We start from the raw sequence: 27,256 nt of genomic DNA, 5'->3' as shown, positions 1-27,256 counted from the left end.
TGGCAAGTTTTCAATTCATCAAATTTTCAGTTTAATAAGTTATCTGTAAAGTAAGTTCTCAATTTCTTAAGATCTCAGTTTGGCAAGTTCTCATCTCGTCCAGTCTCAGTTTATCAAGTTTTCAGTTCTTCAAAGTTACAGTTCATCAAGTTACCAGTACATCAAGTTCTCCGTATTTCATGTTTTCAGTTTGTCAAGTTTTTAAATCATTAAGTTTTCAATGTTTGTCTTTTTTCAGTGTTTCAAGTTTTTATTCTCTCTGAGTAGCTTTCCACCTATTATTATATTAATTATTCTACCATTTATAGGCTAGTTGATTGATTTCTAACCTTAAAACAAGTCAACAATAAATTAATGATTCTTTGCTAGAGTGGTCGTAAATAAAATAATGTAGGCTACAAAACAGTTTTATATGGTATTTAAAGCACTCGTGAGATGTTCAAGACACGCTTGTATAACAGCTTTATATTAAAGAACTGTTGTACAAACTACTATTATTATGTTCCATGTGTTATTTGGAGAAAGAATTTGAAATTTGGCTTATATTGCTTGTTTGATATATAAATTAGGAAATATCTTATTTTGTTTTTCGATGGAAGTATAATCATATAATCTACTAGGAAACAGAGAAACAATAGAAATCAATATTTGTATATGTTGTTGTTGTATGTATATTGTTGTATTACACTTTCTTAGTTTACATCGCGATGAAAATACAAATATTTGGTCCAAGAGACCCCACCGCTGAACGGTGAGGTAATGTTGGTGATAGAGTAAAATCAAGGTAATATTAGAGCTACACAGAATAGCTAGAAGTGTGTGTTGTGTATGCACTCTCCTAGTAAAATATTTGCGCTACTCTTGACAGTTGTTACGTGTAGTAAAAGCGACGTCCTGGATTAGCGTTTTTTGCACGCAGATACGTCTTTTGAGTGAGCCCCAACTTTATCCTCTTACCTCCACTTGCTCTTCCGCGGTTTGATATGCGTGTAAAGGTAATAGAGCCGCACGAATATCCATATTTGCACTCTTCCCCTGAATATATTCTGTGAGTGTATTCAGAATAGCATGTACACTGAGCAAAAGTCCTGGTGCAGTGCTGAGCCGCTTTTCCAGTATCTAGCAGAAAAAGCTAGTAAGATGCTCTTGGTGTCAGTTGATCCTATCTCCAATTCTGACAGCAGGCTGCATCACTTCCATCTTTGTTCTATGTAACTCCTCTCAATGCTGTCAATATATTTCTCAATACTTGTCAGGATAACGAGGCCGGTTTTATAGGAGTTCGGGGATCTGTCTTCCTGAGATCTGAATTTTGTCGACTAATGGTGTCGAACAGCCAATTTAAGATTATCTATCAAAACAGAATTTTCTATTGAGATTAGAACGTCTCATAAAGCTTCGCCACAAACAAGAATGAAGAAATTATTCATAAAAAATTACAGTCATAAGCTGAACAAACCTAGGAAGACTTAGGCCTACATATGATACAATAAATTCAGAAGATGTTACATAGATCATCTAGATCAGAAAACGCCATTTTTAGTACATACAACTAGTAGGTACATGAGTAATTCAGCTATGGAATTCAATGCCTTTGTAAATAGCTGGAAGGATAAAAAGCTATTCCACGTCAAGTGTGAATGTTACTATGCATTTCTGTCATCAACACCACTTATTTAATTCAATCTTATAGCATTCGTTTTCGAATCAGTTATAATATCCTGCTTTGGAATTTTCATTGTTTCATAAAATTCTCCACATGCTTGTGGAGCATGTGGAGCATAGCCAAGCCTCCACAGGCTTGGCTATGGACTCTCCCATCTACATCAATCAATCACTCAGTCAACGTAAAAGAATTCTATTTGCGAAGGCTAAAAAGGTGAAGAGTGAACGTGATTTTAAATTTTTGTGGATTGACAGATCTGGCAATATTAGGATAAGAAAAAGTGAAGGTACTACGATTCATACTATCAAATCTGAAATTGACATTGCTAAGCTCGCTGATAATGCAGTCTAAATCAATATTTATCTGGATTCGTTGTCCTATTGCTCTATCGGCATTCTAAAAACTGATATGATTATCGTTAAATTGATTACTGATAGCTCTGTTTTTGAATCATCTCCTTTATCTAACTTTGTTTCTGTTGTTAGCTTTGCTGTTTCTGATTGCTATGATATTGTTTTTCCTCTAGAAGTATGTATAGATTGTTATTAGTGATTCTCGTTCTGTTAGTTTAATTTATCAGAATACGCGTGGTTTGCGTACTAAGTCACATGCTCTGTACCAAGCTGTGTTAGCTGATTCTTTCGATTTTGTCGCCTTGTCTGAAACATGGTTAAATGGTGAAATTCATGATGGAGAACTGTTTGATTACCGTTATAGAGTATTTAGATGTGATAGAGATAGCATTATGTCAGGTAAACGGTGGGGTGGCGGTGTTCTCTTGGCCGTTAACACGAAATGGTCAGCTCAACTCATTTTAGAAATGCAAGTGCTAGGTATGAATCGTTGCTTGTTAAATCACTGTAATTTACACAATGTAATTTACATTGATTAATGGTAGGGTTATTTATATATGTATTGTTTACTTTTCTCCCAATGCTGGGATAGATGACTATATTAATTTTTTTGATTATTTCGAAACAAATGAGGTTGTTTGTTCGTCTTCTGTTTTAGTGTTGGGTGATTTTAATATCAATGAAATCAATGGGTTCAACTATAATTTGAGTAATGGTTCACACAAATGCAGAGCATTGTTCAATTTCATGTCATTTTTTGATATGAAATCGTACAACAATGTATTGAATGCAAGTTTCAAAACTCTGGACTTGGTGCTTTCAAATTTTTCTGTAGATGTTTTGCGAGAAAACGTTCCTTCACTCCCTGAGGATCTTCATCATCCTTATATAGGAGTAAATTTTGTTTTAAGAAATACCCCCTTGCCCTTGCCTGTATACTCGTCTTATTAAAATTTCAAAAAAGCTAACTTCCTTGAACTCTACCAGACGCTCTGAAACTCGGATTGGCACGCACTGTATCACTTTCAGGATGTTGACTAAGCAGTTGATCATTTATATGAAATTATATACAGAGCCTTCTCATTGCATGTACCAAAATCTAATATAATAATTAAATCTAAATTCCCCTCATGGTTCACTAGAGATATTATTCAATTAATCAAGCAGAAGAAAAAATGTGCACGAAAAATGACTTTTTCTAGATATTACCGTAGTAAATTTGCTGAACTGAGAGCCACTATTAAAATTAGAATCAATAATTCTTATAAAGACTATATAGCTAATCTACAGAGTAATATAGATTCGAATATTAAACTTTTCTGGAACTATATTGGTAGTAAAAAGGAATCTAGATCAAAGGGCGATTGTTTGGAAATGGATGTGGTTAAGTATGTTGGTGCTGATGTGCCAAAGGCATTTGCGCATTATTTCCCATCCATCTATGATGTCATAGGAGGTGATCGCGATAATGCTGCTGCTCAACATGTAAACTGCAATAACAGTAATCGTAATTTCGATTTACCAGTACTGACCATTCCATACCTTTCTGCCAATCAAGTCAATTCCGCAGTTGATGGACTTAAGGCTACGCGTTCAGTTGGACCTGATGGCGTTCCTGCCTACATTATAAAGGGTTGTGAGAATATACTTATTGAACCACTGCGATTTATTTTCAATTTATCTTTGAAAACTAATAAATACCCCACGAAATGGAAAGCTGCCTATATAACACCAGTTTTCAAATCAGGTCAACCAAATATAATTTCCAATTTTCGACCTATTTCTATTTTGGACTCTCCTGATAAGGTCTTTGAATCTGCTCTATACAGAATAGTTTTTGATCATGTGAAGCATGTAATAACCCCTTTTCAACATGGCTCCATGCCCAGTAGATCAACTGTGAGTAATTTGCTGACTTTCACACAGTTTGTTTCCTCTCACCTGCAAGGCCGTGTAGATGTAATATATTTAGATTTCAAGAAAGCATTTGATTCAGTTAATTTTAATGTATTATTAGATAAATTAATTACGTACGAGTTTTCACCTGACTTAATTGAATTATTTCGTAGCTATTTGGTTGATAGAGTTTCCCAAGTGAAGTACAATAATCACACATCTGGAAACTATGATAACCCCACCGGAGTCCCACAAGGATCTAATCTTGGACCTCTTTTGTTCCTTCTTTTAATTAATGATCTCCCTGATTGCATTAAAGAATCTGAAATCCCGATATTTGCAGATGATGTAAAACTTTACAGGTCAATAAGAAGCATTGATGATTGTGTCAGATTGCAGGACGATCTTGATCGTGTTAACCTTTGGTGTTGTCAGAACAGACTCAAGTTGAATGTATCTAAGACTAAATACATGGTGTATACAAGGCAGATGAATTTTCAGCACCATTTATATACATTGGGAGGTGACAATCTTGAGTGTGTTAATAACATCCGAGATCTTGGAGTTATCATGGACCCAAGACTTGATTTCAAGAACCACATTAACTATACCCTAGGTAGTGCTAATAAATTACTGGGTTTTATATTTCGCAATACCAAACCATTCACTAATTGTGATGTTAGTTTAAGAATATTCAATGCACTAGTTCGCAGTAAACTTGAATATGCTGCAGTAGTTTGGGGGCCTTATAATGTGACAGACATTCATGAAATTGAAAAAAATCGAAATAGAATTCTGAGACATTTATACATAAAAAAATTTAATTGCTTTTGTCCCTTTAAATTTCCAACTAGTGAGTTAAGATCGATATTTAAAGTGCACTCTCTAGAATTACGCAGATCTGTAAATGCTCTATTGCTATTATTCAACATTTCAAATCATAAAGTTCATATTCCATCATTCATAAATTTATTGAATTTTAATGTACCTTATGCTAGGCCTAGAAAAAATATATTGTTCAACATTCCTTTTGTGAGAACTACTCATCACTATAATTCGTTTCTTATTAAAAGTCTAAGATTATATAATACTTTGAATGAACATATAGATCCGTTTTCGAACTTATTTAATGTCTTTAAGAAAAATTGTGAAATGAATTTATCTTGTAGCTCATTTGAGTCATGAAATGTTATGTGCTCTGACTGAAACTCTTTTTGTTCTCTTTATCTTTATTATTAATTTTTATTATTATTTCAATTTTTGATTTACTTTTTATCTTATTCTCTTCTTTATTTTTTCCATAATATTTTTCATATTTTGAGTTTTCTTTATTATGTAGTATGGTTATCTATTAATTGTGTAAAAAAGGCTCTTCATGGTATTGTCTGTGAGCCTTTATATGTATATGTATATCAATAAATAAATAAATGCTTCAAATAGGCTATAGCTCATTATAAAATCTTATTGTAGCTTTTGTATTTGTCGTTAAATGATACTTTCTATTAGGCGTTTGTTTCAAGTAGCTTTTGTAAATGACTAATTGTTTCCATATATGTGCTGTTATTTAATAGAATAGAATAGAAAAAACTTTTATTGAATTGATAAGCTACCTTAAGCGAACCTCAAAGAGGTTGCTTGACCAGGTACCGTATAGAAAACATGTAAATTGGAATATTAATATACATATATCAGTGAACTTTATTTTTACTCAACAGTTAAATCTTCTTATCAGTTTATTACACTGTTAAATTTACTTACAGAATTTACTTAACAGTTAAAATTATCATGATATTGATTAATCAATTGTTGGCTCAGCTCTCAAAAATCTCAAAAGAGTTAAATATATAGTCAACCTGAACTTACATACAAGAAATAGAACAGAATGAACTACAACAATACAATACATTAATAATGAATTACATTATGTTACATCTAAAGTGTAATTATTCAACCAAATCTTGAAATTTCTTTTCAACAGGCGCATATTAACAAATAAATTCAGCACAATTATCGGGTAAATCACTGGAAGTTTTTGGTACAATGTGGATTAAGGTGTTTTTGGCTAAATTATTCGAAGTCAATGGTACAACGTACCTCTCATTCCTTTAATCATATAGATTAACTTTCATAACTAAATATTTTTTGCTGAAGTAATTTTTCTAAAATCAAAGTGAACAGAAATATACCTTTTATATTCAAAAACCTTGCATCTATTGAAAAGTTTCTCATATGAAATATCTCCCTGAGAATTGCTGACCAAACGTAAAATCTTCCTCTGTACCGAAGATATTCTCCTAAGATAAACATTGCTAGCAAATCCCCACCCTTGCAATCCATATCTCATAACAGACTCTCCCAAGGCTATATACATCATCCTCTTCACTTTATTGGGTATTCAATCTTTAATATAATACATTTTGGCCAATACCTGTTTGAGTCTATTACAAACATTTTTCATATGAATATACCAACAAAAATGACTGTCAACTGCTACTCCTGAATACTTATAATTTATACAATTCGATATGAACTGACAATCTCTTGTACATATGACATATGAAACTTCCTTGCTCCTGCAGTTGGAAACATTCACAGCAATGCTGCTTAATTTTGGGTTCAGTAAGTCTTTTCATGTAGGATGAGGTTACATGTAGCACCTTGGTTTTGGTAACATTGTCACAAAGTGAATTTTTTGACGAAAGGAGAAGCGTCATTTTACACATAATTTAGTGAATTCTCTTTTAAGAGAAGAATAGGGTCGACAGTCAGATAGATTTTGTTGAACTTGTAGTTTGTGTATGTACATCATCACCATCGCCGTCAACCCCTATGAATTATCATCAGCGGATTCATCTGAACCAGAAATTTCCAGATTTTGTTTACTGGCTTGAGCGTCCCAATATCTAGTATTGCAGCAGCAGCAGCCGTATCATCAAAGTGATAGGCGACTACCGAGTTGAGTCGGTATCGTTCTTGATGAAATTTCTGGTGAGAAGGATCGTTTACCGGCCTAATTTATTATTAAAATTAGCAGTATTGTCATCATGGTTGCACCCTTAACATCAAGAGCAGCTGAATGTCTCATGAGACTCCTTTTGGTCGGCAATCTCTTCTCCTCCGGCCTCCTAATTTTCAGCGACCCTGTACTGCTTCTAGGAGACCTGGGAGAGTGTCAGTTGTTCGGTGGTTGAGCGTGTGAACGGGTCGCGAATCTCCTCTCCTAACAACATTCCCGGTACTAGTTTATTTCTAGGGGAATTATTCTATTTTTGTGTGTTAGAATAGAATATTTTAGGACGAGTTCCGGACAACTCGAAGATAGAACTTCCTTGGGGATTTTCTCTCTTGTCGGTTCTTTTTCCTAAATTCGTTTCACTGGGGGTGAATGAGTTATCCTTGGTTTTGAAACCTGTAAGGGATCTTAAGTTTGTGCTACAAATAGTTGAGTGGGAAATTTAACTAGGCTCTTGTAGGGGGTTATTTTAGAGTACTTTGTAATGTATGTAGCTGTGAGGTTGGCAGACGTTGTTGCTTTCGCGCGCTCTGAGTCGCAATGAAAGGTTATGTTGGGAATTGTGCTTGTGATGATGAATCAAAGAAATAAAGTAAGTTATTCAAAGTGATTGTGTTTTATTCATTGTTCTCGTATTTTACAGGTTTAATACGGGAAGTGTTGATCTGTTCACTATTCTCCGTATTTGGTTCTGCAGTGATTCAGGTAACTGTATGTTAGTACTGGTCACTTGTATGCATTTCCTCTTCTGTAATATGGTAATCTCAATTTTAAAGAGTGAATTTTCCTTGTTTAGTTTTCATATCATTGAGTGGTCCTGTATTTTAACTTAATTTGGCAAATTCAGACTTGCTGTGATTCCTAGTAGGAAAAATCCAGTCCTTTTCCTAGAGCACTCAGGTGCAGCTTGAGTTCGTCCTGGTCGAAGTCATTCAGACTGCGACGTCCTTTCTCTTTCTTTTTCTTAACTTTTCCTATTCTAAAATTCTTATAGCTCTCAGGTACAGCTTGAGAACTTCTTTGTCGAAGTTGGTAGACTGTGACGTCCTTTCTCTTTCTTTTTCTTAACTTTCCCTATTCTAAAATCCTTCCAGCTCTCAGGTACAGCTTGAGAACTTCCTGGTCGAAGTCATTCAGACTATGACGTCCTTTCTCTCTCTCTCTTAATTCTTCCTGTTCTAAAATCCTTCCTGGTCTCAGTTCCAGATTCGAGATCGTACTAGTCGCGGGTTTTCAGACCCGCAAATCCTTTCTAAAATTCCTAGAAACCTGTCTCATTTAATAGAAAATATTATTTGCTGGTTTCCCCTGTGGAAAATTCACGAATTTTCCCGTGATCTCAGTTGCAAATTAGAGATCGATTTTGTTGTAGTCCTTAGACTAGCAATTGCTTGGAAAATCCCATTGAAATCTTTTCCCGAATTAGGAGTCTCTGACTCGATATTTTCCTTGTGGAAAATCCTGGAAAAATCCTTTCCTATCCTGACAACGACAAACAGTTGTCTTCCCGATATTATTCTACAGACTGCGTCTGTGAAAACCTTTTCTATCCTCTCATAATAGTCGACATACTGACTATTACTTTAATAGCGTTTCGGTATTGTAATTGAGAGTGATTCCCATTCCATTAAGGGCTGTCACAGATTAGCCCTTAATAACCGGCGCGCAGTTGCTAGACTTGCGCGGAAATCCTATTTAGCAGTTTCAGAATTGCTGAAAATCCTTTCGCAGCTGCAGGCTCACGATTCAGAAATCCTACACCTAAAACCCTATATACTGAACTTTAATTTCCACATAGCTGGAATTTATACCCTGTATTTAGCTAGCAGGTCCAGCTTGCTGATAGCTACAGCGCAATTGTCAGATTGCGGATTATTGAACAGACATTTGTTTGTTGTAGAGAATAATAATCTTAATATTGATTCTCTGTACCGCATACCCTATACCTCAGACCCTGTACCATATTCTCTATAGCTTACACCCTATACCGTACCCTATTTAACTATATTGTAAATACCACTAGCAACTGCATAGTTCCGCCATACCTTTACCCTATAGTTCTTACCTCAAACTCCATAGAAAAACCTTTTTTCCGGGCTTGCAGGTACAGCTTTGCTCGCTGTCAATTCGCAGTTGGTTCAGATTGCGTACTACCTCTATAAATATAATTATTTATAGGGATCTGATAGTCAGATCTGTCTCCTTGTATAGGGTTATCTTAATCTCTTTTAACACTCACCCTGTATTCCAAAGGCCAAAGGCCGAATCGGCCAGTAACGGCACGGGCAAATACTCTTCCCCTGAAATTAAAAATCTCGCGAAGGAAGCAGAAGGTAAAGAATCAGGATAGGGGAAGAAGTGTAGGTCCAGTAACTCCACCTGTCAGTATGGCTACTGACCCCGACCCATATCCGACTGCAGCTAGTCCGCGTTGTAGCAATACTTCGCAATTATTAGATAACCTAGGGGGTGGAATAGGGTATCCTAATAACATTTGTAAGCACGATATGGACGGCGGGAGAAGCCTCCACCAAATATGTAAGCAAAATGTGCCTTCACTGAATATGTAAGGGTGGGAAAATGAAAAACAAGAAATGGTCGTACAGGTTTTTGATATTTAAAACAAAACAATAAATTATCTGTACAAAATAAGAATTAAAATTAGAAATAAAGAAATAATAATAAACAGATGAATATTTCAAGGGCTACTCGCTTTGCTGCTAGTGAAGATTGATTTGTTGTGGTTATGAAAAATTTAAAACAATGACTCAGTAGTCACCTACCTTTATGAAAATGGATTCCCAATTTGGCATCCACTGGTTGAAACGAGACGTTAATTATTAATTAAAAATAAAAAAAAACTGATCTAATGAAGTGGGTTCAGATCCCTTCCTATTTACTAATACAATTCTCTTTAAACTGCCCGAACTGTGACAGGAAAACTGTATTATAAAACAAGAACAAAATCTATCCCCTTCACCAGAACAGCCGGACTTTACTCACAGTCCTATCGAACGAGCTCACACACCGACACAAAAGTAAAATTTTGGGTATTAATATATAACTCAGTCAATGCCAAACATGAAGCCATTTCAAATAAATATTTTTATCAGTCGCACAAGCGAGCACGTTTGTTATCAAAAACAAAAGAGAAGCTACAATAATTTTGATAACAAATGAAATAAACAATCTTTCTGTCGATGACACAAATTGTTCAAAGACGAAAACACTGTTCATTAAACTTTTCTAAATTGAAACTCTAAAATCCTGATCAATATGAGATAAATATATGATTCATATATATGTCCCATATGACCAGGTGACACATTCATATTTAAACAATTATTATGATACCATTTAGCTAGAGTATTTGTATCATGTTGTAACCGGGTCTCGGCCACATCTAACGACTTATGAGAGGATATCAACAAAATATCATCTGCAAACATAAAAATCTTACAGTGAATCAAATATGTAGGTAAGTCATTTGTGTAAAGTAGAAACAGCAAAGGTCCCAGGACTGATCCTTGAGGCACTCCCACATTTTTATTCCTCTCTTGACTTAAATAGTTCCCAATATTTTAACAACAAATTTTCTATTCTCTAGATAACTTCCAAATAACCTGAGTACAGGCCCTCTACTACCAACCCTAGATAGCTTTTGTAATAGAATTTCATTATCTATAGTGTAATTATCTATAGTAATAGTAGTTTCAATGCTCCGCCTATTGAGAGGCATCTCTTACCTCAGCCAATCACATACCTCAACCTGGATAGATCAACCAATCATATGACTTCATTTTCCATCCTACTAATCTATGTTGAACTTCAAGATAACTGGAAATCGATAATGGTGTTTTGCAACCGGAACATTTACCTAACTTTTCTACTGAATGACTGGCCCATTTGAATTCATCTTGTTATGAAAGGAAACCATAATATCACCCTTACAACAACACTGATATTAAAATTCCATTTATGGTTATCAATTAACCAGTCAGTAGATGCTTCATCGCTGAACAAACCGATGTGAAAAGGAGATCTGGAGGAGGAAGAAGCATCTCTTCTTTCCTAGCTGCGGTCTTTTCACGTGGCGTCAACAAAAATTCCAAGCCGTAATAATTCAAATTACCCCTCTTCTTATTTTTCACTCTCTTCATCTCATTATTCACTTGCCTCTCTTCTGTCTTTAAAGCCTAATTCCTCTTGCTGCTACTGCAGCTAATTACTCAAAGACCTAGGAATGGATTGAGTACCGGTGGGAGGGGAGAAGGCCCTTTGTGGTCGGAAAAGTGACTAGGAGAAAGTGTCCAACAATTGAAAGGGCTGCAATCGTTTCATCGTGAATGCGAATGAAAAGAACCCTTTCTCTTTGCCTCACGCCCTGACACACCTTCGCCCACTGGACACCGCAGACCGCACTTAATTGTAGCATCTTTTTTGTGTGTTCTACAAAAAAAACCTCGGATCTCACTGAGTAGAAACAATAACTGGAGAGAATCACAAGTAACTCTCATGTTACAAGGAATCAGTTAGATTCTGCTGTTTCTCAGAGAAGATTATCAACAAAATTGAAAATATGATATTCTCATTGCTTGACTCTTGTAAACGATGCAGAGATTATTCAAGCTCTATGGAATTTCTAGGAGTAAAGGGGAACAGTGAGTTATGCTGAATCATAGAGTTTCCTTGCAAAAAACTTCATCTCGCTGCTTATCATTTGCACTTTCTTATCTTACTTTCAATCATAACCTTACGTGTTATCGGATGGGCACGTTAAATTTTCGGTCACGGCTGAAGTATGACAGTCGTAAGGCCCATTGACGGCTTACATTATATATTCAGGCAGTAGGACCTTCCCGCAAGGGATTCCTAACCAAAAAAAGCCATACGAATTTACTTTTTTACTACCTTACTGAAACTCTGATATTTGCATATTATGGACTCTCCCACTCACTCAAATTTGAACAGTGTACTTCTTTTGTGGGATGATTGCAGTTATATTGCAGTATTATTGATTTTGTTTGGTAGAAAATTTAATTTCACGACACATGTTTGGTAACGCTATTTTTACGTGTGAGTAGGCCTATTTTTATGATCGTTTCTGCCCGAAACGTAGTTGAGAGCAGGATTATTATACAAATGTGGTAAGAACGTTACCGTACAACTTACTTACACTATTTCTTATCAAAATGATCTAAGGGAAAATAATTGGGAACAGCAAAATTAACGTGCTGCTGCTGGAGTTACTATAAACTTAACCTAGTTTAGAATCTCGAATCAGGAACTTTGCTCCTTAGTTACATGCGCATTAGTTTTAAGTAAATCTTAAGGGTACAGATTAAATATGTTGTATATGCTATTATTTCAATTTATCAATGCTATATTCCAAGCAAGAAACACGACCCAAATTATTACTATCAGTAAATTTTCTTATTGTAAAATTGTTTTTTCAAATATCATAGATTTCACAAAAACGTGCATGGGTTCATATAACTAGAGCAAATGTTTTATTAATATTTTGAAATTGTAATCAAATATATAATCCTACACTGCTGTAAATTATTTCGTCATACAATATATTCAAAAATCAATAAATCACATTCTGAGTTTGTTTTTTTTCTAAAGCCTTCAGTTACCGTGTTTGACACATCGTATTCTGTTAAGCGCTGATCCAATACGATCGTTAGAAAAAGTCACCTTATAGAACTTGATTTCACGAAATATCAAGTCATGTAGCCTATTTGTGGGCTGGATTGGAATTATTCGTAACTCTAGCCTCACCTGTGGGTATATTAGCTTATCACCGATATTTATATATTTATATTATAAATATTTATGTTAAATATTTTTGAAAAACATTTATATTGCAACTCACACCTGCGCACAGGGTTTCTTTGCAGGTGTAGATTCTTATATATATATTTTTTTTATAAGAATCTAGCCTATATGCAAAATTTCAAGTTAATTAGTACAGTAGCTCAGACGTGATGATGCGTCAAACATAATTTTCCTATCCCGTACGTGTATAAGCCAACTCTTTATTTTATCATAGGCTTCATTTTATCAACGACTGCAAGAGATAGGAGTATGGAACAGAATAGTTGTGAAACTATGATAGCGCCAGAAGTGTCTCAAACACAACATGAACTTTTTGAAAGTGATTTGAAAGAAAGTTATAACAACAGAACTGAGAGTTGTCAACCTTATCATTCTACCTCCATCAAGAGAGGCTCTTCTTTGAGATGAATGAAATCTTCTATCTTCTATATATATGAAAATGAATGTCTGTTTGTGTGTTTGTTCCCTATGACTTGAAAAATACTTCACATAACAGCATGAAACTTTGGGAATATGTTGTGTGAATATTGGGAATGGTTTCTGACCAGAAATTTTAATAGGGATGCTAATAATGATTATTTATTAATCCATTTTACAGACCTATGTTTTCGAAATTGTCGGCCTAGCAGCTACCGAAGAACGGAAAGAGGATCATGTAGTGTCAAGTGTAGTTGATTGGTACCAGCTGTAGATATAATGGTTCCTTAGAAGACCTACACAAATAGTAATAATTATGACTCCCTATAATTGAGTAACTGGAAAATGTTAGAAGAAATTATTCACCTCATGGAAGAGAGTTGTTTATATTGCATTTATTATTACTGAAGAATGTCAGAATAATTTACATTTTTTTTCTAATTTAGCTTAGCTTATATTCATCCTAAAATGGAAGATAGAAAGAATAGATGTAATTCCTGGTGATTCATCGTACATCGCATATCTCCTGGACCATCTATTAACAATCAACAACTATGAAAAACATTGAATTTATCTCTGAAACACTGATTTATCCTATCTATTTCTTAATTCAACACTTTACTGTTAGATATTACTACCAATCGATTGAGAAGAATATGTTCTGGGAATAATGAATGCTGCATGACTAAGCACATAGGAAGTCCGTATTTAGATGTAAATGAAAATATTGATTGTCAGATAAATTTCATGATTCACCAAATAAAGTGAAGTGTGACATGAGATAAATTAACTTTTTGGCGGTACGAAGTTCGCCAGGTAAGCTAGTTTTAAATAAAGCTTTATTATTGATAGTCAACGCTGAAAAAAGACAGGCTCAATCACCAGGAATACTATAAATTCTATGAAGGACCAGTAAGCCATTTATTTTGAGTAGTTTAATCACTTACATTATAGACACTGGATACATTATGGACAATCAAAATGTATGAAATTTATTAGCTACAAAATAAAAAACTTCGATTGAAGTGACCCCGACTACTACAATATGAATAACCATTTAGATCAAATATAAGAAATTACTCACATCTCTCATCCACTCGTACTTTTTGTTCACAGAATATTAACACAAAAATATGAGTTATATTGAATGAACTCACAGCTAGTACCTACTCAAGTTTGTCTTTTTCTGACCGTGCTACAAATAAATGTAAGTTTATGTTTGACATCTTGTTTTTGTGATTTTGTTGCCTATTGAGAGATTTGTCAATGTGATTTTTGTTTGCAATAAAATTTGAATTTGAAAAAAGAATTATCAACAAACTCCTAACCAAAGAAAATCTCTGTGCCCTGTTCTGATCGGAATGTATGAGACTCCATAAACAGCTGATAGAAGGCACAAACAGAACTGGCCAAGCATACGATAATGGAACAAACACGTGGCAAGCTCGCGCTTTCTATTCATGGAAAATTAAATTCGATCAGCCGATTGATTAAATTATTTTAAGCTTTCCAATGATTACAACATATGTTAGAATATCATGTATCAATTATCTCAGTTCCATATGGCATCCACCTTACCATGTTCATAACCTTACTAAATAGGATCTTTTATCATCCTTTGAAACCCTTAGAGGCAAAATATCTCAAAATCCGTTCTTAGTGTGAGTCTAGCATGTTTGAAGAATATTTGTGCAGAGTTTTAAGTCTGTAGGTCAATTAGTTTGAGCTGTAGTGTGATTTTACATGAACATTTTCAAAAAATGCCCTCTCCTGGACCCCTCTCTGCTCCTGGTCGGAATTTTTCTGCATAGATTCAATTTTTTCTGTAGCTGAACAAAAAAGTTCCTCATGACTTTGCTGTGCAATGAGCGGTTGAAAAGTACAATATTTTTGGGGGGTCCCAGCCCCCTCAGGGGGGCAGATTTCTAAAAATCCTTCCTAAGTGGATGTTTTGAGACTATCATAAACAATTGTGCAAAATTTCAAGTTTGTAGGCTCAGTTGTTTGGGCTGTGGTTTGATTTCAGTCTGTAGGGGCTTAGCCTTTTATAGATGAGGATATTATATATTATCTATTACCGATACCAAAGTATTGATGAACATGATTGTACAAGCAGCAGCAACTAGCAGTAATATAGGTCAATACATTAATCAGGACAGATTTTGACCTCGAAACATTTTCCAAATATCCGTAGGCCTATAGGTCTCAGAACCTCACAATATTTATTCGGAATTTTTAGAGGAGCTATCCCGCATGAATAGAATAGATTTTATTTCTTTAATCATATAGATTACACAATCGGAAACGTCACAATGTTCAATAAATACAATAATAAAAAACAATCAAAAACACTGACTATCATATGATTCAGCTCATACATAAATAATGTTACAAACATATATCATTCAAATATATTATCATACACTGAAATTATTGCCAACCTAATATCAATACATTATGGAACGTATATTTAAAAATAATTACTAATTATATCCCTATCCATATCAAAAAATTCCGACAGTGAGTATAGAGGATTTTCTGTCAAGAGAGTTTTCAATCTACGTTTGAACAAAGAAGCAGACATGATCCTCACTGAAGCAGGAAACTTATTGAAGATTCTCAAAGAAATTGGCTTCGAATTCATTTGCACTCTCTTCAGCCTAGTATAAGGAACATCAATTTGCTGCCTATATCTTTTATCATACTGATGAAAGTCCTCCCTACATGGAAATGATTCAATATTTTTTCTCACATTGAGTGACAGCCAAAAGACAAATAAGCTATAAACAGTCATTATTTCTTGGTCAATGAACAACGGTTTGCAGTGGTCCAGGTAGTTAGCATTAGAAATAATTCTAACTGCCCTTTTCTGAATCAGCAGGATTTTTTGGGTATCAGGAGCACATCCCCATAAGGATGGGCCATACAAAAAAGTGCTTCAAAAAAAGGCAAAGTAAGTTATCCTCAAATAATGCCTTGGGACACACTCCTTTATTCTGTGTAAAAGGTAGAGAACCCGGCTCAACCTAGAACAGACATAGTCTATATGAGGGCTCCAGGTTAGTCTTTGATCCAAATTTATACCAAGAATCTTAACACTTCTTATATCTCTTGCCTCATCTACTTGTCTCAATCCTAGAATCATTTTTTGTGTCTTAGTACTATTAAGAAGCAGATAGTTTGCTTTGAACCACAAACTCGCTTCCTCCTGACAACTGGACATCTTTTCTTTCAGAGCTGTAATTTCAGAATCTGTGGAGAGCATGGATGTGTCGCCAGCATAGCAAACTATTTTAGAACCAGTACTATAAGCAATATCGTTCATCATTACCAAAAACATCAAGGGTCCAAGGGTTTATCCTTGAGGGACTCTATGAGGAACAGAGCAAGACCTTGAAAAATTAGCATTTACATCAACAGTTTGTCCACGATCACTCAAATAGGACCGCAGAAGTTTAAGAGGTTTTCCCTGCACACCTAGATGGTACAATTTTTCCAATAGTATTTCATGGTGAACAACATCAAAAGCTCTACTCGGGTCATAGAGCATAGACCTGCATATCTTTTGGAATTGAAACAGTCCAGAATATCATCAACAATTGAGCTGACTGCATCAATGGTAGACCTGCCTGCCCTGAAACCAAACTGGGAAGCTGAAAGTAGGCCGTTGCTCTAAAAAAACTCATAAAGCTGAGTACCAATTATATATTCATAAATCTTACTGAAAATTGGAGGAACTGATATTGGTCTGAAATTCTCTGGTTGATCTTTACTGCATTTCTTATGGATAGGCACTGTTCTAGGGTGCTTGAGTATTCCAGGAAAGACTGATTCCTTTATACAAGCATTAAAACAATATGTTAATGGAGCATTAATAGAATTTATTACATTCTTGATCAGTGAACTAGACATACCGTATATATCTCTACTAGATGAAGATTTAATTTTAGGAACAATAGAAAGAACTTGATCAATTGAAACCTCCTTCATCTCAAATCTCAAATTAGTCCCTGGAGAGAGAGCCAATAAGTCTGATGCAGAGACCCTAGGTGAGTCAATCAATATTCATGTGTATTTGCGATATTGCATCAAGAAAGTATTGATTGAAAGCATCAGGAGAGACGGATGTTTTACAATGTTGAGGTGGATTTGAACATTTTCGAATGATTTTCCATGCTGCTGAACACTTGTTGTTTGCCGTTTCAATAAATCTGGCATTGCTGTTCAACCTGAATAATCGCAATTCTGATTTATATGATTTTCTTAAGTTAAGATTACAAGTCTACTTTGTTTGTATTCATCATATGCAATCAGTAATAAATTCCTCAAATTATTCAAAGCAGGTGAGAGTTAATTAAATCTTTTAGATTTGCCAAAGGTAGCCTTCCTAGTTTTCAGCGGGAAAAAACTTTCAAAAATATCATAAAATATGTCAAAAAATGCTTGAAAATTATTTTCAGAGCCAATATGAATAAATACTCTGGACCAATCAATAACACAAAGTTGACAATATAACTGATTGGTTCCAGCAGCTGTTATTGGTCTGTATTGCCTATTAGCATTTGAGGTATTTAAAACAGGATTGCCGCCTAAATTTGAGTTTGAATTTACATTGAAGCGTACAGCATCGTGGTCTCCCAGGGCTACTGGCTCAACAGCCACATCAAACATACCAGGATGAAGATCAGTTGCAACATTGTCAATGCAGGAATCCATCCTTGTTGGTTCAAAATTATTAAGATATAAATTATGGGATTTGAGAAAATTCACCAACTCAGTTACTTTAGGGTCTGTAGCTAGTATGTTCACATTGAAATCCCCTCCTATAACAATATAGTGATCATGCATGTATTTAGATAAAGATAGAATAAGTCTATCCATGGCATTAAGGAAGAGAATTAAATCACCATCCGGTGATCTATAGAGAGCTATAATAATTATATTTAGTTTCTTATTCCTAATAGCAATAAATTCATGGTGAATTTCATTAGAATTGGCCGAGACATCGATTATTTTTAAGTCATGAACACATTTTTCCAAAACAAAAACTGCTACACCACCATTCTTAGACATAATTCTACAGAAGGCAGAGGTCAATACAAAACCATCTATGTTAACCAGGTTCAAATAGTCTTCCTTCAACCAATGTTCTGTTAAACAAAGCATGTCATAATAATTATTCCTACTGATTATAACATTAAGTTCCTGTATTTTATTACTTAGACATTGAACATTGCAGAAAAATATAGATAGAATAGGAGAGTCCTCAACATTTAGATGGATCTGTTCAGGATTAGGTACTAATGAGGCATACCTAAAAAACTAGTTTCATTATTGGATTGAGTATCAGAATTGGGTGATTGAGCAGTCATTGATTCCAGAAAGGATGAGTCACGCACGTCACCTGCCTCACTTTGTATCGCAAAAGGATGTTCATCGTTGTCAGTAGTTGATGCTCTTGGAGTGACTTATGAATCTTGCAGCTCGTGACTGGGGGAGAATGCATGAAATTCTATGATAGAGTCATCTTCATCTATAGCTGCCCCAGAACTCACTGCATGCAGCATGCATATCATTGATAGAGTCAATCTCTGTCAAACAGTCTGAACTCTTCCTTTCAGCAGCCTGTGTCACATTCCTCGAATTTGCTATAGTACTGAATATTTCCTCGTAAATAATTCGTTCACCCGTTTTGTTATAATGCAGGCCATGACGAGTGAAGCATCTACGGTTCAAATACTGACTTGTATCTTTGAGGGTAAAGTTGAGTTTTCCATTATATTTCTCCTCAATATTTCTTATTCATAAATTAGCGAAATATATGTCGTTATTTAGGGCAGTGTTGTCGAAACGATAGGGTATCGTGTGAAATATCACATTTGTCTGATTAGGTACAGAGCATAGAGCATCGAGTCATTGTTGTATAGTCAGCTGATTGGGTTCATGCATATGCATGTCGTTGTTTCTCGCCAGAACAACAACATAATCTTCCTTAGTCATGTTAGATGCTTTAGAAATTTTGCTCGACTTGTTTGGTTGTATATTGTATCATATCACAGGTAATAGCATTAAGGATATTCTATTCAGTGTATTGTAATTGCAACCCTGTTATTCAGGCTTCAAGAAAGCCCAACATTTCACTTGTCTCAATACGAATCAAGGGTGTGCTTGTTCATGCGCCACCTGCGATTCTGACAAAATCGATGCAAAATAAAGAGGAGCCGATATAGAAGGTAACAGGCCGCAATAATTTCTTATCTCATACTGATCTCTGATCGATGAAGTCAGATCGTCAATTGTTATCGAGTTATATAGACCGACAAACATGACCGCGTCACTTGGGTCTCTAGTAGCGTTTGCTTAGCTTCATTTTTTTACATTAATCTAACAGAGAATGATACAAATTCAACCAGGAAACGTAATGAGTGATGAGGTTGAGTGTGAATGTTCTAGGATAATTATTGTCATAGCCTACAAGTAGTATAAAAAGGAGGAGTCTGGTGCACAAGTGCACCAGACTCCTCCTTCACCACAAGGTCATCCAGGTCAACCACCCCCAACCTCAAGGTCATCCAGGTCAACCACCCCCAACCTCAAGGTCATCCAGGTCAACCACCCCAACCTCAAGGTCATCCAGGTCAACCACCCTAACCTCAAGGTCATCCAGGTCAACCAACCTAACCTCAAGGTCATCCAGGTCAACCACCATAACCTCAAGGTCATCCAGGTCAACCACCCTAACCTCAAGGTCATCCAGGTCAACCACCCTAGCCTCAAGGTCATCCAGGTCAACCACCCCAACCTCAAGGTCATCAAAAAAAAAAAATAAAAAAAAAAAAAAAATAAAAAAAAATAAAAATAAAAAAAAAAAAAAAAAAAATAAAAATAAAAAAAATAAAAAAAAATTGGAAAAAAAAATTAAAAAAAAAACAAAAAAAAAAAAATTAGAAATTAAATTGGAAAGGATATGCGGTCAAGAAGTGGAGCAATTTCTAGAACAGGAAACCATAAACAGCTTTACTCACAAACTAAATAAATGGGGAAAGAGGGAAAAAAGGGAAGAAAGGGGGGGAAAAAAATTGGACATTGTGTCTTCTGCAGTCATGCCACCAGTACGTGGGTGATTTTTGTGTAGTAATGAGATCACACCAGATAAATATGTCCATGGTAGACCTACTAGATCAAGATGTCCATGGGAGACTCTAAATCAACATGGCTATGCTGCTCTAAAGATCAAAATGGTATTGAAGATAGATATTTTCAACGACTCCCACTCCATGTTCAGACATGACATATGAACATTCTCAATGACCCTCACTCCTCCTGTCATATGGACTATCATGTCTGTATGGTATAATTGGGTCGTCCACTCAGTGGTCAGTCAGTCAGTTCAATTTCTGATCAGTTACTGATCAATCACTGTTCAGTCACTGATCAGTCACTGTTCACTGTTGACTGATCAGTAATTGAACTGACTGACTGACCACTGGTGGGCGTGGTCATTGGTCATATGACCGGGGAGGTGGAGTGGGGTCATTGAAACAGCCTTCATTGAAAGCATAACAAGATGATTTCTTACCTATATGAACTCGGGGCCCTGAACTCAGGGCTCTGAACTCCAGACTTCTGGACTCTGGACTCTAAACTCTGAACTCAAATGTCCTGCATCGTTGAAAATGTCTGTCAACGAGATAATACCATGACTATGTAGTTCCTCCTCCTCAAGCCCAATCACTGCATCCTGCAGACATAGCTCACTGTTTGACAACATGTCACAGTAGACTGAGAAAAAGTGGAGGGGAATACAACAAAAGATGAGTCATCTAAAAGTACAAAAGGGGAAGGCAACCACTATCAATGATCATTCTTCAATCATGGTGGCTACAAGCTTGTACCAAGCAGTGCTCTACCTTGTGCTAGCACTCAGTGCTAGTGCATTGGATTCAAAGTATAGGACACAGGAATTTCCCACTTCAAGGGAGCACGGACTGGATACATCAAACATCCGTCATATGCAACAGAGCCTGCTAACATCAGGGATTCCTGCTCTACGTGGTAATCAGTCAGCAATCGATCAAATGTACATCGATATCAGAGACTGGTACATGAATATGGCTGGGGAACGAGCTGTGGAGGGATCTCTCTGCAAACGAGTCCACTGCTCATACAATCTGCGCACATGTCTTCACCCTACATTCACATTGCAGGACTTTTTGGAAGCGATTGTTGCAAGGTCAGTCAAGGTCTGTGCAACGTACTGTGAAGAACAAGCATCCATTGTTATTACTACTCCAGTGAGTACTGCAGCTGTTACAACAACTCTTGCTGCTAGCATCACAACTACTCAAGCTAGTACTACCCCAACTAGTACTGCTGCTACTACAACTCCTAACACTGTGCCAGACCCAGTAACAACATCAGCCTGCAGTGGAGCAAGCAGATATGTGTGAGTGTGGAGACTGTCTACTAGTAACCAGCAACCAATGGATTGTGCAACCATTTCTGAAGTTTGGAGATAAGGACCTGCCTGAACCGTTTGGAACAGCTCAAAACTTCTTGAAGACATTGACATACATCTTCCACGACGCTGAAGTATCAAGCTGCACCGATCTATATGAGGGAGCAGTCATCTTGAAATTCATGTTTGGCAGAGGATTTTGTGAAATAAGCAATCGACTAGGAGATTTGTATCACTACATAGTTCTTCATATATTGGACTGAAATATTATCTTTGTGCACTATATTTATATATTCTCATGCATACACTGTAAATAAACATTGAGTAATACCACAATTGTTACACATTTTATTCCATACAACCTTCAACATCTAGAGTAAGCATAAGGTGTGAGATAAAGCATTAATTACATCCTATACTGTTAGTCATCCAATACAATAGGAATCATCCTATTCTGATAAACTTATCTTCATGCAGGAAGTTGGTTAATCATGACTTCCGCCAACATCATGGTCTGATGAACTTGTTGCCTATATAAATGCTTATTAACAAATTCATATCACCATTATGGATAAGACAGCGATAGCGCGAGAGCTGCACAGACAAGCTCGTCGGAATTTTCCGACAAGAAAGGTTATAGTCAAAGGTCTTGACGATCTCTATCAGGCTGACCTTGTTGAGATGATACCGTATGCTCGACATAACAAAGGTTACAAGTACATTATTACAATCATAAATTGTCTCAGTATGCATGCATTTGCTATACCAATAAAAAATAAGTCGGCTGATGAAGTGGTTAAGGCAATGCAACCTATATTTGAAAAACATCCAATGAAAAATCTACAGACCAATGATGATGAAGAGTGGTTCAATACAAAATTCCAACAACTTGTGAAACAGTATAATGTGAATCATTACTCAACTAGATCAGATAAGAAGGCATCTATAGTGGAACGCTTCAACAGAACACTTAAACAGTTAATGTGGTTCAAGTTCACTGAGCGAGGAACCTATCATTGGACAGACATTCTAACCTCACTTCTCAAAGAGTATAATACCAAGATTCATCGAACAATAGGTATGAGGCCAGTAGATGTGCAGAAGAAGCATGAGAAAGTGCTGCTTTCCAGGCTTAGCAAACAAAGACAAGAGTATAAGGATAAGTTGGATAGTAAACTGAAAAACAAGTTCTATCCTGGTCCTGGTCAAAACATTGAGCCAGGCGATAAGGTGAGAATCAGCAAGTATAAAAAGACTTTTGACAAGGGTTATCTAGCCAATTGGACAAATGAGCTGTTCACAGTAACACGTGTACATCACACAGTACCTGTAACATATAAATTGGAAGACTATAGAGGTGAACCCATTGAAGGAGGATTCTATTCTGGAGAAATTGTAAAGACAAAAGTGCCCAGTGTTTTCGAAATTGAAAAAGTGTTGAGGAAAAGAGGAAATAAACTGTTGGTACGCTGGAAAGGATATAGCTCCAGTCACGACTCATGGATTGATAAGAACGATCTTGTGTAAGATGAAACAGGTTGTGCAACAGAAAAACCAGTTTAGAGTTATCGATTTTGACAAAGTGATTAGGGGGTGTGGCTTGGTGGAAATGGATACAAAGAAAAAGCGTCATGGACCATTGTTCCCCAACCATATGAGATGTATTATATATGGACCTTCAGGGTGTGGTAAGACAAATCTACTATTCAACATGCTTTTTGATCCAAATGGAATACACTTTTCAAATATACATCTTTTTTCAAAGACTACATTTCAGTCCAAGTACAAGTTACTTAAAACCATCATGCAGGGACTAGGTGATGAGATGGAATATGTAGAGTGTGATACAAGTGAAGAAATACCTGACCCGCATGAACTGCCTGCCAATTCAATAATTATTTTCGACGATGTGATTTGTGAGCAACAGGATGCCATCAGGAAAAACTTTAGAGCAGGCAGACACAGTGATGTTGATGTTTTCTATCTGGCATAGACCTATAGCCGCATTCCAAAACAGCTGATTCGTGACAATGCAAACTTTCTAGTCATGTTTTAACAGGATGAGCTAAACATGGAACACTTGTACCGAGATCATGTCGGCGCTGACATAACCTTTGATCAGTTTAAGGACATTTGTAACAAGGTTTGGTCATCAGCTGCACATGCATTCATTGTCATTGACCGCTCATCAGGAAAGAATGCTGGACGCTACAGAAATGGTATCAACACCTATTCAGTTGAGGTGTAAGTCTAGTAGAGTATCAGTCTGTTATTGTGAGGCAAGCAGGATGGTTAGACCTCGTCAGAAGACATTGGAGGAGGTAGCTTCTACCATCAAAGAGATTGCAAAGCTAAGACATAACATCAAGAGAAAGCATAAGGAGCTCACACTTCGAAGAGAATTGACAGAGGAGCAACATGCAAAACATTTCAAGCCGCTAACTGACCCACTGGGAAAAATTATTGAGACTCTTCAGATTCCTACAGCACAGCAGCAACCACCTCCAGCTCAGCAACAAGCACCTCCAGCTCAGCAACAGCCACTGGCTCAACCATTAGCAGAACAACATCAGCTTATACCACCTACACCGCCAACAACACCAATCCAACCCAGACATGTTCGACGTCTATTACCATCACAACTAGAAGTTGTTGAGGAGCAGGAGGAGCAGGAGGAGGAGTCACCAACCTATGAATCATTTGGAGAAGCAGCAGGCTCCACTCCGGCTCCAAGTACTTCAGCAGCTGCAAGAAAATTATTGTCTGAGGCTGGGAGTGATGAGGAGGAGGATGAGGAGGAAGAGGAGGAGGAGGATATTGAGGCAGTGTTGAATAACAGCAGTCATAAGGAAGTGTACAACATTTATACTCAAAGTGGATTGAGTGGAACTAAAGTGGGTCCATATGTTTATAGAGCAATGTTGAATGATAGTAGTGCAGATACTACATTTGGACCAAGATTAGTTGGAAACAAGTACTATTTGGGTAGTAGACGTCTAACCTTTGGAAGTGATGGCTCAAAGATTGAACTGACTGACCCTACAGATGAAGAACATAAAATGATTTTTGATGCAACAGCCTGACTATGTGAGCTGATTTTAAAAAAGAAGCCTAACAATCAACTTGTCACATCACCTGACTCAAATGCATACAAACGCATTCTGTATTTGACCAATTTGTATAGGAAAAACTATGACCCAGTTGGACGTATTATAAACTCCAATGATGCCAAGTACAAGAAGACAATTTACTCACTGATAAGGAATTGTAAGCATAGTGGGAGAGGACTGGTGACACCATTTAATATGGTGGCAAACAATCAAACTAAGATTGAGTACGTCTACTACAATGATCCCAATGAACTTGTGTACAGGTTGAAACTATTGGATCAGTCCAAGGCAGTTGGCAACACTGGACATGAGAATGAAATCAATTCAATTTTAGAAGAGTTGGTAGAAGGTGGCTACATAGTTGCTAATCCTGCATACTAGTTTCACTATATAAGAGACATTGCTTTGCTTATGTATAGCAGTCAAGTCATGGATTCCATAGGAAACATTAATGCTCGCTACAGGCGTTTGACCAATTTGGGAAATCCACGTGCTGACAGGGATGCTGTCAACTTTTCAACATGTAGAGAACTGATTTCAATGTGGCTGCCGAAGACAAGGGACAATACCACATCACAGGTATTCACAAGTCTCAATGATTCAATACTTACTGATATGATGGATCCAATTAAGCCTACTGATGGAGTGAACAATCGATATCTTGAGAAGAGGCTGATTGAGTTTGCTGGTAAAATGTTTTCATTGTATTTAGACATTGTGTTAGATCCGGAAAATACTGGAACTATGAAGGGATTGCCACCTAATGAAATGAAGAAACGTTTCATAGATCTTATGGGATTACCGGAACCCCCTCCTACAACACCACCTGAAACATCATAGCCACCCGCACAAACATTGTCCACACCAAAAAAAAGTATAAAACCAGCTGCTAAAACCGTTAAGAAACATTAGATGGCTGGATGTAAGAGAGAGAGGAAGTACCGGTGAAGAGGGGTACTGTCATCAATTGCAAAAGTTGCAGGTTCAATAGTTAAAAAGAGTGCTGGAAAATTGGTGAACAAGGCAATTGACATTCTACCTGTTGAACTTCACATCTCTGGTTACCAGTACTGTGGACCAGGTACAAAGCTAGAGAAGCGGTTGGCACGAGGCAATCCCGGTATAGATAGTCTTGATCGAGCCTGTAAGAAGAACAACATTGCCTACTCCAAAAATAGTGATTCAGCGAGCAGAGCAGTAGCAGACAACATTTTGGCAGATCAAGCTTGGAGTGTGGTAAACTCTTCAGATGCAGGAGTACTTGAGAAGGCTGCAGCACTAGCAGTCACCGACATCATGAAGGCTGAGGCAAAGTTTGGGGGAGGAGCAAGAAGTTGTAAGAAGAAGAATTCTAGGAAAAGTCAGCACACATCGTCCGAGAAAGGTAAAGGACTTTATCTAAGACGTCAGCAGACATCATCCAAGAAAGGTAAAGGACTCTACCTGAGACAACAGCGTAGGACACAGGGAAATGGGGCACGTCGCCGTCAATGTGGTGGCAAGAGAAGATGGTAGTTGCCCTACCTGATCAAGCCCTCACCGATGCTGATCTCCACAAGTATGCATGTCGACTGAAGCTAAAGCACTTTTGAGGAGTGTTTATGCGGGATGCTCTACCATTGAATGGACCCTGGAGGAGAGAATGCGGCATTATCAACCTGGACACCAGCACTGGAGCTGGCACACATTGTGTGTGCTATGTGAAGAAGGATGATGTGTCTCACTACTTTGATGGATTTGGCAACCTGAGACTGCCACAGGAGTTTATCAACTATATGCACAAAGGACTGGAGCCAGCATCGAGGATTGAGTACAACTATGATCAGAAGCAGGAAGATCTTTACTCACACATCTGTGGGCATTTGTGTTTACAATTTTTGATTGATGAAAATAGATAAATAATGATTCACTATCTCTCTTGTACATTATTTCCATCCCTATAAATACCGAGTGTAGGCTGATTGCTACTCATTGTGCAACTGTATGTTGAGCAGGCAACAACAATGATGCTATGTTTTGGAGTCCTACCTCCAAACATATATACATCAATACTAAAGAGTGACTTTCATCCACCACTTGATGTGAGCAGTGGTGAATGGGAAATTGGTCTGATTAGCTTTACAAGTTGTAACTCGATACCTAATATTGAGGAAGGTTTCAATAATGTACTACATTTTTATGCAAGTAATAGAATTTCTAAGAAGGGTGTTACTAGTGCAGAGATAACACATGATGAGCTTCGGAGTATGGCTAAAGCAAGATTTGAAGAGTATTGGAGCGAGGTGCTTGAACATCAGAAGCATAAACCTGGCAAGTCTGATGATGATGAGGATGGTACAGTATTGCCTAAAAGGACTAAAAGGAGAATGCCAGCTACTACTGTTGACAAGGAGGATTTGGTTCTGCATCAGGTATCATTACCAACAGGTAGCTTTGAATTTTCTACAATTACTGACTTGCTTGCACAAAGGCTGTTGGATAATGATGTTGATTTCCAGGTGA

At 36.7% G+C, this 27,256-nt stretch overlaps 1 protein-coding gene across 3 annotated transcripts in view; it reads right to left on the bottom strand.

Annotated features, from left to right (window-relative positions):
• The window catches only part of LOC111053607 (KH domain-containing, RNA-binding, signal transduction-associated protein 2), a 1,288,254-nt gene that overhangs the window by 904,124 nt on the left and 356,874 nt on the right, over nucleotides 1-27,256 (bottom strand). The window lies entirely within an intron of this gene.

Source organism: Nilaparvata lugens, chromosome X (assembly GCF_014356525.2).
Source record: "Nilaparvata lugens isolate BPH chromosome X, ASM1435652v1, whole genome shotgun sequence".
NCBI lineage: Eukaryota > Metazoa > Arthropoda > Insecta > Hemiptera > Delphacidae > Nilaparvata > Nilaparvata lugens.
Note: the sequence above shows the minus strand (reverse complement) of the source record. Positions and strands in the feature narration are given on the sequence as shown.